Source organism: Lutjanus erythropterus, chromosome 3 (assembly GCF_056507025.1).
Source record: "Lutjanus erythropterus isolate fLutEry1 chromosome 3, fLutEry1.hap2, whole genome shotgun sequence".
In the NCBI taxonomy this organism is placed as follows: Eukaryota; Metazoa; Chordata; class Actinopteri; order Lutjaniformes; family Lutjanidae; genus Lutjanus; species Lutjanus erythropterus.
The window spans coordinates 48873930-48890998 of NC_139319.1; positions in this window are offsets into that span (position 1 = coordinate 48873930).

Genomic DNA, 17069 nt, shown 5'->3' on the forward strand with positions numbered 1-17069 from the left:
CTAGCAACTATAAAGGCGCATTATGCAGTTTCGGAAAAGAAATTCAAACTCAGAAAAGTAATAATACAAACGCAAATATTGATATATTTTCATAACTGAATAAATAAGGGATTCTAAGAGGGAAATGAGGTCCCTAAAACACTGTCTGAAGCCAGAAAGTTGGGTCCCTGCAAAAAAACGAAACAATATGAAAATTATGCTTTTTGAGGACAATTTGTTTATTCTGTAATTAATTATTAATTCAGTCAGTCATGTATGTATCCGTGAATATTCTTTTTTGATTCAAAATTCTTTCCCAAAACTACAAGTGTACCTTTAAAAACAAGATCTTTAAAATTGTCACATAACAGCTTATGAACACTACATATCTTTTTTATAATGGTTCAATGCAAATTTATTACATAAACAAGTTCAAATACAATGTGTACTGAAAGCCTGTAGACTAAATTAGCAATCTGAACAAGATGAGCTAAACAGTTGTCAACATGGACAACAACATATTCATGTCGCAGACCATGCTGTAACTGAGTGAGCCACTAAAGTTCACTATTCCTTTTCAGAATCCACTAATCTTGTTTAGATCTTGAATTCTAAAATTGTGTCGTCGAGTGATTCTTGAGTCTGCAGCCATGGTTTGCAGCTCTAATTTGCAGCTCTAAGTGAATTTAAAAGTGTTGGTCAGTCTTTTTGGGATGCATCAACAATCTGGTGAGGTTGATCACCACATCACCTTCTGCAGTGACAGATCCTTATAGGCTGGTAGTGAACCAGAGTCCCAGTGATTCACCCCAAGATCTGGCTGTGGCTCAGAAAGACAATGCACTAATCGCATCCAGTGAAAACAATGGAAACTAAGGTGAGCAAAGAATTTTGATTATGGTTGATTGTCATAAAAATGCTGTATACACAAGTCCGATACATCCGTTTTCATTCTACTGTTTAGTGCTCTTGATTGCAGAGAAGGTAAGATAACTTTTAAGTGTGCCACTACTGGACTAATGACATTTATTTAATTTGTTTGGGGTGGTGCTGCTACTAACAATTATTTTTAATATTTCATAATTTATTATTTCAGAATTAATGTATTGATTAATCAATCAGTTGGTTGGACTATAAAATGTCAAAAAAAAGTGTGAAAATCACTTGATCAGCGTTTCTTGAAGCCCAAGATGACGTCCTCAAATGTCTTCTTTTGTCCACAAACTAGATATATTCAGTTTACTGTCACAGAGGACTAAAAAAAACAGAAAATATTCACATTTGAATATATTCACACTAAAAACAGACTATTGAGACTTTTTTTCTTTAAAAAATTACTCAAAGTGATTAATCAATTATCAGAATTATTGGTGATTAATTTGATAGTTGATTAATTATCTATTAACCAATCACATGTTACAGCTCTAGTTTGGGGTGGCTGTCATATATATAATCAACACAGCCCAAGTGGCCAAAAAATACACTTAATAGGTTTCAAAACTTCTCACCTGCAGTTGAAATTTAGCCAGCTAACTGTCTGTCTAACACTGGCACATTTACAGAAATGCTGATTAGGTTATCCCTAGAACTAAATGAAAATGAGGAGTCACGTGGGTACGCTGAGCAGGATGGCAGCACTGTAGGAGGGCTCAGACCACTCGCAACTAATTTAATTGTTTAATCCATATTTATCTGCCTACCTTGAGCTAAATATTGATAGACTTTATCCCAGAAAAGTTCTTAGTACTTTGACTACATTTTTGGCGGTGAGAAATGGCGACAACGTCGAAATATTTTAAGGAAAGGGGCCACATAGCTACTCTGAACAAGCTAGGTGCTAATGAGGACAAGTCTCCCGACGAAGCTGCAGAACAGAAAATAAGTATGGAAAAAATCTTTGCTGAAATAACCAAACTGAGTACTAAACTGACGAAAGTAGCTGCTGATGTAGTGACCATCAAAGAAACCACCACCGAGCTGAAAAACTCTGTCAGCGGGCTACAGGTACGAGTGGAGGAGGCGGAGGAGCGAATCTCCCAGCTGGAGGACACGACTGAGGGCCTTGTGACAAACACCGGTACCATGGGGAAAAAGGTGGATATGCTATGGGACCGTGTGCAAATCCTGGAGAATCATTGCAAAAGAAACAACGTAAGATTGGTGGGACTGGCGGAGACATACGAGAGCAGAATTAGTTTACAGTCACCTTTAAAAGTAGGAATTCCTGTAGTTTAGCTGAAAAGTAGGCTACAGGTCTCTGTCTGTCTTCGTGGTCCTGGAGTAACACTCAACACTCTTTGTCTACAGTCTGAGCGAAAGGTCGGTTTGGATCTGGTAACCCAAGAGTTGGAGTCGTCAGAGTCTTCCGAAGGACAAGTTTTAAGTCAACAAATGTTTACCCTGCATCAGCAGTCCATGTCACTTTACTATGTGCTTCTAGGCCTCACCCAGGTGCGATTGCACTCAGGGGGGCCTTGAGGACACCAGTGAAAACACCAGTGGGAATGAAGGGCCTGCAACAGGAACACAAAAGGCATAAAGTGTTTATTTATGATTGAGTTTGAAAATGTTTTAAAATGCTTTTACTCTTTTTTGGGAGAGGGATTTGCCCTCACATGTCATCACATGACCCAAAAATGTCACTTGTTGTTGGACAAACTGCAGTTTTGACGAGCTAGCTTTGTGACCATCTTCATCCAAATGTTTCAAATGTGTCTTTTTCACACTGAGCTTGAGTAATCATGCACTTCCTGGTGACAGATTTAATGAGCTCAAACTTTGTTTTGAATTTCATACCTGATTTTTTGTTTTGTTTTGGTGGGAATGATTACACGTGCCTTTAATCAAGTGATGAAGACTAGTGTAATACCGTCAACAGCCACTTTTTTTTTTTTTTTTTTGAGTGGATATTATGGTTGACAGGGCCTTTAATTAGATTTTGGTGTGATCACAATTAGTTGCATGCCTCTGATTAGACTGACCTATCATTCTTTCACGGGGCGCTCGGCAAAGTGCCCCTGACCTGCAGCTAAGTAGCCAATCCGGTTATGGTTGCTAGGGAAAAATTATTAATAATTGGCCTATCAATGTCACCAAATTTAATGCCGGTGGGGCGCTGGAAATGTAGCCCCAACTGCTACGTAAAATGTGTGAAGGTTTATGATTGCTAGAGCTATGTGAGGAGCCAGTGATAGGTTTTTTTTGTAGTGCGACTCCCAGACTCTGTCCTACAGCGGGAGAAAAAAAACTATGGTGACGAGGAAGAGAGATGATGGCGATGGCGATGGCGATGGCAGTGACAACTGGAGTTCAAGCACAGCTTCCACCAAATTCGGTGAAATTCTTAATGTACCCTTTTGCGAGACGGACGACGGAGAAAAAACTTCTCGTTAAGGAGCTGGGACCCGACAAACCTGAAATGAACATTTCCCAGCAAACCAAGGAGAAAGATAAATTGTACAAACAGAGTTTTTGTCTGAGCTGGTTGAACCGTAAGACGTGGCTGGCAGGTTGTGGAGCAGCCAATGCACTTTTCTGTTTCCCCTGTATCCTCTTCAGAAGTGACAAATGTGATTCAACTTGGACAAAGACTGGACTAACTGACTTAAAGCACCTCTCTGAACGGATCAAGAAGCATGAGAGGTCCAAAATTCACATGGAAAACTGCATAAAGCTAGCTGTGCTTGGAAAGATTAGCATAGCAACGCAGCTAGATGATGGGGACCGCATTGCTGTAAGAAGGCACAATGAAGAGGTAGATAAAAACCGTAATATTTTATCCAAAATAAATGTAAAATTTTGTGGTGCTTTTGAATTAGCAATGCGGGGACATGATGAAAGGGATTCCTAAGACAACACCGGGATATTCAGAGGTTTAGTCAACTTAATGGCATCCATTGATTGGGACTTGAGGGAGCACCTTGAAAATGCGACCGTATTTAAAGGCACCTCGAAGACAGTTCAGAACAAGCTCCTGGACTGTATGCTGGCAGTTCTGAGAGAACAGATCATAGATGAAGTAAAGACAGCTGAGTTTTTAGCAATCCAGGCTGATGAAACTACCGACATTTCCACACACTGTCAGCTAGTCCTGGTACTAAGGTACATTGATGGACGCAACAATATACAGGAGCGGTTCTATGAAATCATCAAGCTACCCAACAGCTGTGCAGATTCAATAGCCAGTGCCTTATTGGAGAGGCTGCACAGCATCCTTCCCGAGGGACAAGAAAAAAAGTTGATGGCCCAGGCATATGATGGGGCTGCGGTAATGAGGGGTGCCACTGGAGGAGTGCAGCGAAAGGTACAGGACATCTATGCAAACGCTCACTACATTCACTGTCATGCCCATCAGTTAAAGCTGGTAATGCAGCAGGCAACTTCCCACATCCCTCAGATCATTCACTTTTTTACTGACATGGGGGGATTTGCTTCTGTCTTTCTCAAAAGCGAGCAAGAGAACTGCAGTGCTAGATGAGATGGTGGCGCACCGACTTCCAAGTGCATCGTCAACACGTTGGAACTTCAACAGTGGTGCAGTCAACACAGTCTATGAGCACAAGAATGATCTGGTGAAGTGTTTTTAGACCATCTGGAACAGTGAAGCGTTTGATAGCCCTACGAAGAGAGAGGCTGGAGGCTATGTGAGAATGCTGGAAGATGAAGCTTTGTGTTTTTTTCCTAGCCTTGTTCCATAAGATCATGCCACATGTGGACATGCTGTATAATCAGCTCCAGAAGAGGAACATCGATGCTGTCTACATCGCAGGAATCACCCAGACATTCATGAATCGCATGCAGGCTATCAGGTATGTTAAATGCATTATTATGTAGCCTAGCCTAATTGTTAATTCTCTGCATAAATTATGTGTAGCCTTAAATGCTTATATGTCATCTTATTCAAATAATTAATTAATGTGAAATTTAGATGAAATATAATTGCTAGTAATTATAACAACCTTGGGTTTGGTTAATATATCCCTAATCGGTTTTCACAACTGATTCATAAAACTTATGTATATCAGGGAAGCTGTTCCTAATCTGGCTGAGGATGAGGAGTACAGGGGACCTGTTCAGGAGCCACCCACAAAGAAACGGAGAACATTGGGAGAAGACACGCAGCACCATTTGGCACTGGAGGTCAGCACTTGCTTACACACACAGAGACACAGAGAAACACAGGGCCCTATCTTGAGCTCGTGCCTTAGGGTCGTGTCTTGTGCTGATCGAAAGCGTAAGTGGAAGGCGGGAGGTGCAATGGATTTAATTTATTCAAGGTGTGTCCAAATCCAACCTTGTTGTCTTGTGCCAGGGGCGGGAGTGATATTTTGCCCTGTCCCGCCCTTTGCGCCACCAGTGCAAAGCGGGATAGACCTATCAGACGTGCCCAAGTGCCCTCATTAATTCACAGGCGAGTTTAGGCCGAACATGCAATAAACCAATCAGAAAGTCAGCTCTCATCACCTTTGAGAGGCAGGTGTGCCAGCAGCGCAAGCGGAGGCAGCATGACGGCGGATTTACCAGGAAGAAACAAAGAGAAAAGATTTTTAAAGTGAGGAGACAGATCTCCTGGTAAGAGAAGTGAAAACGCGATATATGGAGATAGCAGGACGTCTCCAAAACAGCTTCACGCCGAAATAGTTTACTTTACAGTAACGCCTGCAAGAAACTTTACAACAAATGAACCGCAAATGTCATGCAGATATGTAACTGGTTATATTTTAACCTGAAGCACGTTGAAAGTATGTTATATTTCATAATTAATTGTTATAATCATCATCATTATTAACTTTGCTGGCTGAGGATCGGGGGAGAGAGATGGTGCAGTAGAGAGGGGAGGCGAACCGATCCAGTCTAGCTGCAAAGCTTCCTGGTTCCACTGGCCCACCTGAGCCAGGTGAAGGCACAGATACGCGGCTGTCTGTGCTCCTTCTTCTTCTCCTCTCCCACCTAATCATCATCTCCTCCTCCCATCCTCGCTCCTCTGAGCCGCTGTGAAATAATCAGAGAGAGTTTCCTAAGTTTGAAGTGCACAAAATTACGCAGATATATCTAACTAGCTATGATAGAAGCACACATAACATTTTCTCTCAGGTTGGGCCGGACTTGTGCGGTCAAATATAGTGTCTTGTATATTTTCTATGTTATAGATCATAATTGTTTAAACATTGTTTTTCTGGATCATAACAAACACGCAGACATAAACACTACAGCTGCTCCACCTGTCATGCTGACTCATCTGATAAAGACTATCAGACAGCTGTGATCCTGTTTGCAGGTCTGCTGAGATTTATTGGGCTTTATAATTATAATAATAGTACTGTTGTACTTATTAGTGTGATTAACTTCAAAGACACACATGCGAGTGCACGACTTTTAAACATAAATGAAAGGTGTTTGGTGATTGTGGAGATGAGGGTGCGCACCTCAGCCAAGGGCAAGACACACACATACCTGCACTATTAACTTCAATATTCACACTTTATTGCTGGTGGATATGTTCAAAGGACACTTCACTAATCGACACTCCTGTGGAGAATGTAAATGTGTAATGTAAATTAAGGTGTTTGGTGATTGTGGAGCCATTGCGCCGCCAGCGCAAGTGATTTTGCTATCTTACGCCAGCGCAAGTGCCATTTTTGCCATGTGGGTAAGATAGCAAACGCGCTTGCGCTGGGTCTGTGCCGCTGTGGGTGTGAGGTCTAAACATGAAGGCGTGGCCCGGCGTGTTTGCTATCTTGTGCTGAGCACATTGGAGTAAAACGCGCTTGCGCTTTAGACCAGCCAAAACCTGGTCGAAGCGCAAAGTCTGTGGTTTTTCAGCACAAGATAGCACCTGGCGGGCTTGGCCGAAACACACACACGTCTTCACAATCACAAAACACCTTCATTTATGATCATTCTCTTCCTCTCACTTGAGTGTCGATTAGTTAAGTGTTATTCAAACATATTTTCTATCAGCAATAAAAAGTAAATATTGAAGTTAAAAGCTTTCACGTGTGTCTCACGCTTGGCTGAAGTGTACACGTCTCTACAATCACAGAACACTTTTCTTCTTTTAAGATGAACTCACTAATGAGGAAAAGAATTATAATTATAAAGCCTAAAGATTGTCTTTATCGGATGAGTCAGCATGACAGCTGGAGCAGCTGTAGTGTGTGTCTGCCTGTTTGTTATGATCCAGAAAAACAATGATTGAACAATTATGATCTATAACATACAAAATATACAGACACTATATTTGACCATAGGAGTCCGGCCCAACCTGAGAGAAAAAAGTTATGTGTGCTTCTGTCATAGCTGGTTGGATAGATCCGTGCGTAATTTTGCACACTCCAAACTTCAGAACACAACAACTTGTTTCGCAGCGGGACAGAGGAGGGAGGATGAGAGGAGGAGATGAGGATTAGGTGGGAGAGGAGAAGAAGGAGGAGCACAGACCACCGCTTAACTGCTCCTCCACCTGGCTCAGGTGTGCCAGGTGGAGCCGGGAAGCTTCGCGACCTCTGGATCTGTTCGCCTCCCCTCTCTACTACACCATCTCTCTCCCCGCTCCTCAGCCAGTAAAATTAATAATGATGATGATGCTAATAATTAATTATAAATTACAACACAGTTTCAAGGTGCTTCAGGTTAAAACATAACCAGTTACATATCTGCATGACATTTGCAGTTCATATTTATTGTGTTATTGTATATAAACTATTTCGGCGTGAAGCTGTTTTGGAGACGTCCTGCTGTCTCCATATATTGCGTGCTCTTGCGCATTCTCTTCTGGAACCAGGAGATCTGTCTCCTTGCTTTGAAAATCTTTTCTCTTTGTTTCCTCCTGGTAAATCTGCCGTCATGCTGCCTCCGCTTGCGCTTGCGCTGCTGGCGCACCTGCCTCTTGAAAGGTGATGAGAGCTGACTTTCTGATTGGTTTATTGCAAGTTCGGCCTAAACTCCCCTGTGAATTAATGAGGGCACTTGGGCACGTCTGATAGGTCTATCCTGCTTTGCACTGGTGGCGCAAAGGGTGGGGCAGGGCGAAATATCACTCCCACCCCTGGCACAAGACAGCAAAGTTGGATTTGGACACACCTTGAATAAATTAAATCCATTGCGCCTCCCGCCTTCCACTTACGCTTTTGATCAGCACAAGACACGACCCTAAGGCACGAGCACGTTTTACCCTGAGCACAAGATAGCAAACGTGCCCAGCCACGCCTTCCTTTTGCCTTCATGTTTAGACCTCACACCCACAGCGGCACAGACCCAGCGCAAGCGCGTTTGCTATCTTATGCACATAGCAAAAATGGCACTTGCGCCAGGCTAAGATAGGGCCCACAGAGACACACAGAGGAACAGACACACAGAGACACAGAGGAACAGAGAGAAACAAAGACATCATCAAAAAAATCTAATGAAGATGCTCACCACTTGATATAGTAGTCCAGACTCAAATGTTTATTGTCATATGATATCTATGAATAATTACAGTTAACCATTTTGGTTTATTACACAATATAGGCTAGCTATTCAGAACATTGATTGTAGTGAGACGTGAAGACCTAATTCTTTACCTTTTTTATAATTGTATGTTATCACATAGGTATGTGACACCGTCATGAGCCATGCCAAGGAGAGGTTTTCTTTCACCAAGCACCTCATCAGTGCCACTGTCTTGCAGGGAGACTTGTTCCAACAACACAGCAGAAGGTTCCCAGAGTCAGCACTGGAAACCACGGTGGAAGCCTATCCCTCATTGGACAAGGCCAGACTTAAAACAGAACTGTCCCTGATCTACGAGAATGAGGAGTTCCGGAGTTGCAAAGGTGCACTGGCTCTCTATCAGGTTTTGATGGAAAACGACCTTGGAGAAACATTCACTGAAACTGTAAGTCTTCTCAACATCATCATCACAACACCAATGACAACATCAGAGTCTGAGTGGTGCTTTTCTACATTAAAGAGGATAAAAACTTTCCTTAGAAACACTATGTCACAAGATCGGCTCAACGCTCTGGCTATGCTCTGACCCAAGATTGTACTATATCTCTTTTGAGATGGTGAAACTTGCCCTACATTGGACTGGACAATGCAAGTTAGACTGGCCCATTATAGAAAAATCTTTATCCTTTCCCTTTACACCCATAGAGCTCCTCTCTCAAAATTCAGGTAGAATCTCTAACCCTATTATGTTGCATTCCAAGGAAGTTTGGATGAAGATACACAAAATGATTAAATTATCTCATTCTAAACAGCCATATTCGTCTTTGTGGCAAAATCCTGCAATCTGTATTGGTAAAACACCGGTCTACTGGAAGAGTTGGCACAACCATGGAATATGTACGCTGGATAATTTGTATGATGGTAAAGTGTTTATGTCTTATATTGATGTATTGAGTAAATATAACCTAAATGGAAAGGAACATTTTTGGAAATATGTTCAGACAAGGCACTGTGTTATGTCACTAGACTGGCAAACTGAAGACAACCATATTTTAGGGTATTTGGTTTTGCCATCACACCATCACAGAGCCTCGATATTTTACAGAAGAATTAACTCTACACTCAGTACTGATCTAAACAATTTGAAGGTTTTATGGGAAAATGACTTTGGGGTTGTTCTTGGGAATGAGGAATGGAGGGAAATAATCTCACAATGTGGGGAATTTTTAAGGGAATGTAAAGGCAAATGTACACAATATAAGATTGTACAAAGATATTATTGGACTCCTGTGAGACTGAATAGATTAGGCCTTATGAACAACTCATTGTGCTGGAAGTGTCAAAATGATAACGGTACTCTGATACATTGTTTGTGGGAATGTCCAATTATCAAGCACTTCTGGATGGTTGTCGTACGTATTCTAAGTGATTGGTTAGAAAGACCTGTGCCACTTTGTCCTACACTGTGTTTACTGGGTGACAAAGGACAGATAGATAATATATCAAAAGGAAAATTCTCTGTTATCATGGTTGGGGTCTCAGTGGCAGCTAGGATTATTCTTAAAGGGGACCTACTATGCTTTTTCCTCTTTTCTGACCTATAAATGTTGTCACAATGTTGGATACTTGTGTTAAACGATTCCAAAGCGTCAAATAATGAGGTTCATGCATTTGGAAGCGAGCCCCGCAAGCTGTTTTGGATGGCTCTGCACGCTGTGTTTTACTGTCTTTTTTTTAACGGTGTAGCAACATTGACGTCAATGCGTGCCAGACTTACTTATATGGTCATTGCCCGGCATTTGCTCTAGTTCTGCCCGCTCCCCCGCTCTGCTTCGTAAATTATATCGCTGCTCTGAGTGGTGAACTATTAAGTGAGATTAATGTGTTAGCGAGCTATGTTGCGTCTAAACACAGGATTTTCAGTGTGACGAATGTGGCTCTCTTTTAACCTGGTAACCATGGTAACTACTAAACTCATAACCTGGTCGCAAGCAGGTTATGTTCAGAGTTTCAAATTAAATCGTCTGTAAAACACGCTATTCTTTAACAAATTTTTGTCCTTAGCTTTTAAACTGAGGGAGGACGTTAACATTGAAAAATTACTGAGCTGTATGCTCGTAATATCACCGAACGAATCCATATAATGTAAAAATGTAACAGCAGCACAAACTGTCTGCATCGCGCTGTCATGATGGTAACCTCCGTTTGGTGATGCAGAGTCATTTTTCCCGTTTGCTGCAGATCATATTAACACTTTAAATTGACATCGTATATAATCCACACACTAAAATAATGATGAAGCAACTACAGACACTTTGAATACTTTTTATTGTTATCTGTTTTGTCTCTGTGATTTTGCAGCTCAGATCACTGATTAGAAAATTCATCATCATTTATCACAGCCAATCTTAAATCAGTTACACTCATTTTACGTTGGTTTGGTCAAAAACTTCAGTGATGTCCATGTCTCTGTCATCATAGGACAGTGTCAGACAGACTTAATCATGTTTAAATCTGCTGTATGGAGTTCTATTGTTTAATGTGCGGTTTTCATGTTAGAATAAACGGCAGCATTAAGACCGCATTTAGTCCATCAGTCATTTTCTGACATCATTCTTCTTCTCCTGCTTTATTTGCAGCAACAATGTTGCTTTTGCCGTAATGTATTTTGTATATTTTCCACAGCTCATAATTATAACAACTTGATGATTTTGACTTAAGTAAGGCTCGCGATCGCTTCATTTCATGTGGAAGAAGAGTCAAATGATGCAACAAACGCCCCTTTTATATGAACGCGCACAGAGTCTGAAGACGAAAGCCTGGATTAACAAAGTGAGTTGATAACCACCATCATGATACCCGTTATCTCTGATTGCAGTTTTAGGCTTTGTCATGCAGAGAAAGCCTGGCTGTGTTGAGCTTCCTTCGTAGCACAGCCCCCTGCTGTCTACAATGATTTCAGTGTTAGTACGTTGAGCAATGGCTTCCAAAAATGATTGTTCGGGTGTGAGGGAAAGTTAACTTTGTTTAGCTTTCCTAAAGAGGCGAGCACCAGGCAGAAGTGGATAGAGTTGCTTTTTCCCGGCCAGCAATGGAAAAATACCTCCGTGTTTGTCTGTCTATGGCACTTCACAGGGGACTGTTTTGTCAACACGGGCCAATACGAAGCTGGGTTAGCCGGTAGCCGAGCTCAGCAGCGCTTGTCAGCCCTTCGGAAGTCCTCGGGAGTGTGACCAATCACAGCGGAGTGGGCTCAGCGGGAGGCGTAAATGGAGGAGGGCTGGGGGGCGGAGTAAAGTACACAGACCATTTTCGCGGGATGCAGAAAATACAAGGAAGAGATGCAGCGAGAGGCACAGCGTCCTGACGATCTACAAAGCTTTCTGTGCGGGCGATCGTGTGTAGCTGCTCTATAGGAGTCCAAAATCAAATACAAAGGCCCGAAATTGAGTATAATAGGTCCCCTTTAAACACTGGAAAACTCTGAAAGCCTTACCGTTTAAAGAATGGGTAAATATGATGATAAAGACTGCTTCATATGAATGTATGCTTTATAAGTTGAATAATAGAGATGGTACCACAGCGCCAGAATGGGAACCATTTTGGTCCTACATTACTTTTACTGTCAGTCAGTAGGACGACAGCTGATTTCCTTCCCTCTGATATTTATTTTATTTTATTTATTTTTTGTTTGTTTTTCTTTCTAGGAACTTCCACACCTTGTAATATCATTGATACTTTCATTTATGTTTATGTATAAGAGCCCTGTTCTTTAATGTTAAAGAGCACTGTACGATTGTCATGTACCAAGTAAAAACTCAAATAAAAACCTGAATTATAAAAAAAAAAGAAAGAAATGAAAATATGAATGAATTAATAAAGAATGGGCCTGGTTTTTCTTAACTGAAACTTACCACATGATACACAGGAAGGCCAAGGAGAACAGCAGTACACCTTGTGTTTGATGTCATGAAGTTCCTAAGAGGATAAAAATAGTGTAAATTCTGTGACAAATTTATTCATCAAGCCCAATGCCAAACCGTTCCAACCAACTGGCCACTACAGCATCAGAAAATAAGTCCACACGTCTTGTGCTGATTTATCTGGTGCAATCAGAGAAAGAGCATGGACATGCAAAAACGGGGACTATGCAGTGGAGCAATTGTGGAATTAAAGTTCATTTGAACCATCAAATTAAACATTCCAAAAATTTAACCTGTGAAATGCATAATCACCTGCTGGTCGTGCACTTGAATATATCACCCATAGCACCTGAAATCTTGTTTCTGTCTAGTTTTGGAAGCCCTTTGTCTGAATAAGATCATCAGTTGAGGGGTGTGGCAATCAAACTCGGTGTTCAAGGGCAGGTTCTTGTGACCATTAGAACGCTGCATACATACAGCTACATTTCAGAAAAGAAGAAGTACATTAAGTTCTAGGTTTGTGAATCACTAAGATAAATTATTGTTTTATTTAAAAAAGAATAATAAAATCAGAACAGGATTAGAACAGCGTTTTCTTATTATGGCTAAATGTTTGTAAAGCAGTATTAGTAATGATTACAACATAAAAGTCACTACATAAACTCAATATCTCATTGCAAACAAATCTATAAAGTCAAAATAAATAAATTCACAGTAAAACCAATGATTTCAAGATTAATTAAATTAGATAAAACTATGCATAATGTGACATACATTACTGACAAAGGAAAAACAGGTGAGAGAGATTAACCATATTACCTCAGACTGCATATGAAGAGTGGGCCAGAGGTCCCTGAGCTGTTTCACAAAAAGTTGATTCTGCATGTTGGAGTCACTGGAGTGTGAAGGTGTGGAGTTGTCTTGGTTTCTTTGGCTTCTTGTTTCAGCTCAAGCCATTCACCCAAAGTATCCGTATTTGATGACCAAGGAATGAGACTTAACAATCAAATGTCTTCCTCCAGAATTACTTACTGCTCCTTGAAAACTGGGACTCGTCTGACTCCTGATCATCATCAAAATCGTGGTACTGGCGTCACAGTTCGGTACACCGCATGTGCATGATGAATACAACAAATACATCTGTTTTCTGACCGACTCAGTCACACTATTGTCATTCTGGCAAGTGAAGTAACACCCCAATCCAGCGGGTGGCATTAAATCACCAAAATGCTGTTTGCCAACTGCCATTTAAAACAAAGAACAGCCAAAGAAGACGGTGCAGCAAAACAAGGACATTGGATGCTTTTCATTCTGTAAATTCATCTCCTCCACTTGCTCCCTCTCCTCACATCTTTGCTCCACCCAGCGAGGTCATGACAGAGATGTGAGGACGGAGGAGACAGAGCTGTGAGATGAAAAATCCTTGGTTCCTTTTTTGGCATTAGTCTGAAGCGGCGTCAGTTACTGATGACGAGCTGATAACAGCTGTATCAGCGGTCAAACTGACTGGTACGAATGTTCACAGAAACAAATCTAAGAAAGATTTCGATACCTGACAGCATTCAGTTAGATCTGTAAATTGAAATGGCTGATTATTGGTAGTATTCTTTCTGATGCTGATTTTAATCATCATTTAATATTCCTTTTTCCATCTTCTAATTAATATAGGCAACTGATCAGTGTTATTTGTTTACTTAGGCTATTTATTGGCTTGCATTATGGTCATCTGCACAGTAATACACACATCACACTTTCCACTTGCTTGTGTCATTATTCACAACATGCAGGTGCAAGTGCTGCAGAAACTTCTGTCAGTCACTGGACTTTGATCTCCCTTTGTGGGTCTTGATGACGCAGGATGAAAATTGCCAAAACTGCCCAATTAAGGGATACACCAGTGTATCCTCGGTCTGAGCACCTCCCAGTAAATTGCACTACTCTCTGCTCAAAGTAAATGAAAAGAAACTAAACTTTATTGATTTGGGGTTTTTGATGTTGTTGTTGTTGCTTTTTCTGCATTTTACTGTGACACGCCTAGTTTTCATACTGAACATTATTCAGCTCTTGCAGTGAGTAAGGTGAACGAAAATTCAGAGTTGCATAATCAATCATTTTATTTCACTGTAATCAAAGACTACATGTAACACAAACTCCAATTTTTTAAGCCCTGATAAGCCCAAGCATTTGAGTTTATTAGTTAGGCAAGTACTAGAGTACTGCTAACTTATTCAGGTTTACAGTGTTCCATTCATCCACTCATGGAATTGATAAAAAAAAAAAAAAAAGGTCAACCAGTCAAAAAAGCCAGCATTTCTTTTTTTTGTGTGTGTATTTTTTTCCATAGCACCTGTTCATCGAGGCACCAAAGAAAAGACATTTGATGAAAGTATCTGTGTATGATGAATTGCACGTCATGTAATGTTAATTTGGTAGATACATTTATGCGTATGGTCTGGGAGTGTCTTGAAGTCACAACATTCTGGGAAAGGGTGTCTCAAAAATTGTCCAATATGACACAAATAAATTTTTATTGTTTGCCATCTCTAATATTAAGGAATGATCATTCATCTGACCCTTAACTCAGAAGCGGTTGTTATCTTTGGCAGCCATGGCTGCTAAAATGTTGGTTGCTGTAAGATAGTTATTTTCTAATAAATAATCAATCCATCAGTTGTACCATTCTTTAAAGTGATAGTTCACCCAAAAATGAAATTTCATTCAATATCTATTGACCCCTTTGCTGATGTGAGGATGAGTGAAGATCTCCAGTTCACAAAACACTCCTGGGGTTTCAGTGGAAAACAGCCAAATCCAGTGACCAGTTTTGAAATTAAAAAAATAAATTAAATAAAACACAACAAAACACAAAAAATGTCTCCATACTGCTTGTGTTGTGTAATCCAAGTGTCTATAAACTGCAACATTAAAATCTGACCCAAAAAGATGCCATTTACGCCATGTTTTTACCCTAAATGTCAACTGTAGCCTCTCAGACCAGAGCCACATGTACACCTGAAACATAAGTCGGGCCTTTCTCAATCTGGAAAGGATTTTGTACACAACACTACAAGGTTTCTGTTGCTCTCGCTCTGTAGTCCATGGCTGCAGCAACAAAAATGATGTTCCTCCTCTATGTCGAAGGCCTTGTACATTTTGTTCTTTGTTGAAAGTTTGTGAAGTCAACTGTATGCGTAACAAGTCACTATTTCTGAGCAGATCTCTCTCTGTTGTCTGAGTCACTTCCAGGTAGCATGTAAACAGAGATGTGAAGGTATTGCGAGATCTCATATACAGTATCTTGTGTCGTGCAGCTTAGGCGAGAGCTTATGTACCCACTTCAGGCGTGTGCATGTAGCTCTGCTGTGAGAGGTTACAGCTGAGATTTAGGCTAAAAACATTGTGTAAAGGGTGTCTTTTTGGGTCAAATTTTAATGTTGCATCTTACGGACACTTGGATTACACCACACAAAGCAGTATGGAGACATCTTGTGGTTTTTATTCTTTTTTTTTACATTTTAAAATTTTCACTTCAATTGTACTGGATTTGGCTGCAAGGCTGTTTTCTGCTGAAACCTGGGAGTGTTTTGCAAACTGGAGATCCTCACCCATCCTCACATCAGCACAGGGGTGAGTAGATATTGAGTGAATTTTCATTTTTGGCTGAACTATTGCTTTTTAATAGAGTATGTGCTTATAGAACTGTCCAGAGCAAAGATGAACTATTATAGCCAAAACAATCTTGAGAAGTGAATGGAAGCACTGAGCTCAACAAAGCATATAACAAGTTGAAGGGAGGAAGAAGAGAGATCAGTAAAATTCTTAGTATAAAAACTTGTATCAGTGGCGTACAGTGATGATTAGATCTGGGACTTCAGTTCAGCCAAAACTTTGCTAGACAAAAAAAAAGGATTTTGGTGGAATAAAAGGCAGGCAGCAGTTACCTTGATAGCTGTATTAAAATTTGTATTAAACAGTAGATGACTACCATTTACTCTGTTACAATTGTTTGGTTAAGTTATAATGAAGTTTGTGTTTGATATTAGGAGCTGTAATAATCAATAAGGATGATTGATCTCCTGTTCTATTATTTCTGTCTACCAACACAGCTCTGTCTGCTGTGCTGTGCTGTTGGAAGAAGTTTTAATAAAGAAGATTCAAGTGTCTGAAAATTGATTTCTAAAAGACTCGGAGATGAGGGCAATTTCAGTAAAATGTGTCAAATATATCCCTACCTGGGAAGCTGGGGGAAATAGGCTATTTCCAAGTAAGTAGAAAAATGAAAAAATATCTTCTCCAAACAAATCCAAATTTCCAGAGCTGTCTTATTTACACACAGGGTCATTTTGGTGAGCAAGGTAGTTGCAGCATTATTCAAGTAGTGTCCAAAATCCTCTATGAAGACAGTCTACTTTATGCAGCTTGTGTGCCCAGCATTTTTTATCACTCTTTAAAAAAATGCTGCTTACACAACAATTTCTTGTTTGTTAAAAGTGCATTCATCCATATTAGTCAATTATCACAAAGAATCATCACCAACACGTTTTAACCTTCTTTTAACCATTTGTTCTGATTTTCTAGATGGCAAATTCAGATCTCACTCTCAACATCATCAACCGAGGTTCCAGCAACAGCAGGCAGCTGTTCAGTCTTCAGTGAAAAGGCTGATAAATTCACTGTACAGTACCTACCCAGCACCAAACAGCAGAAAATCTGGTGCAGACCTGAACAGAAATA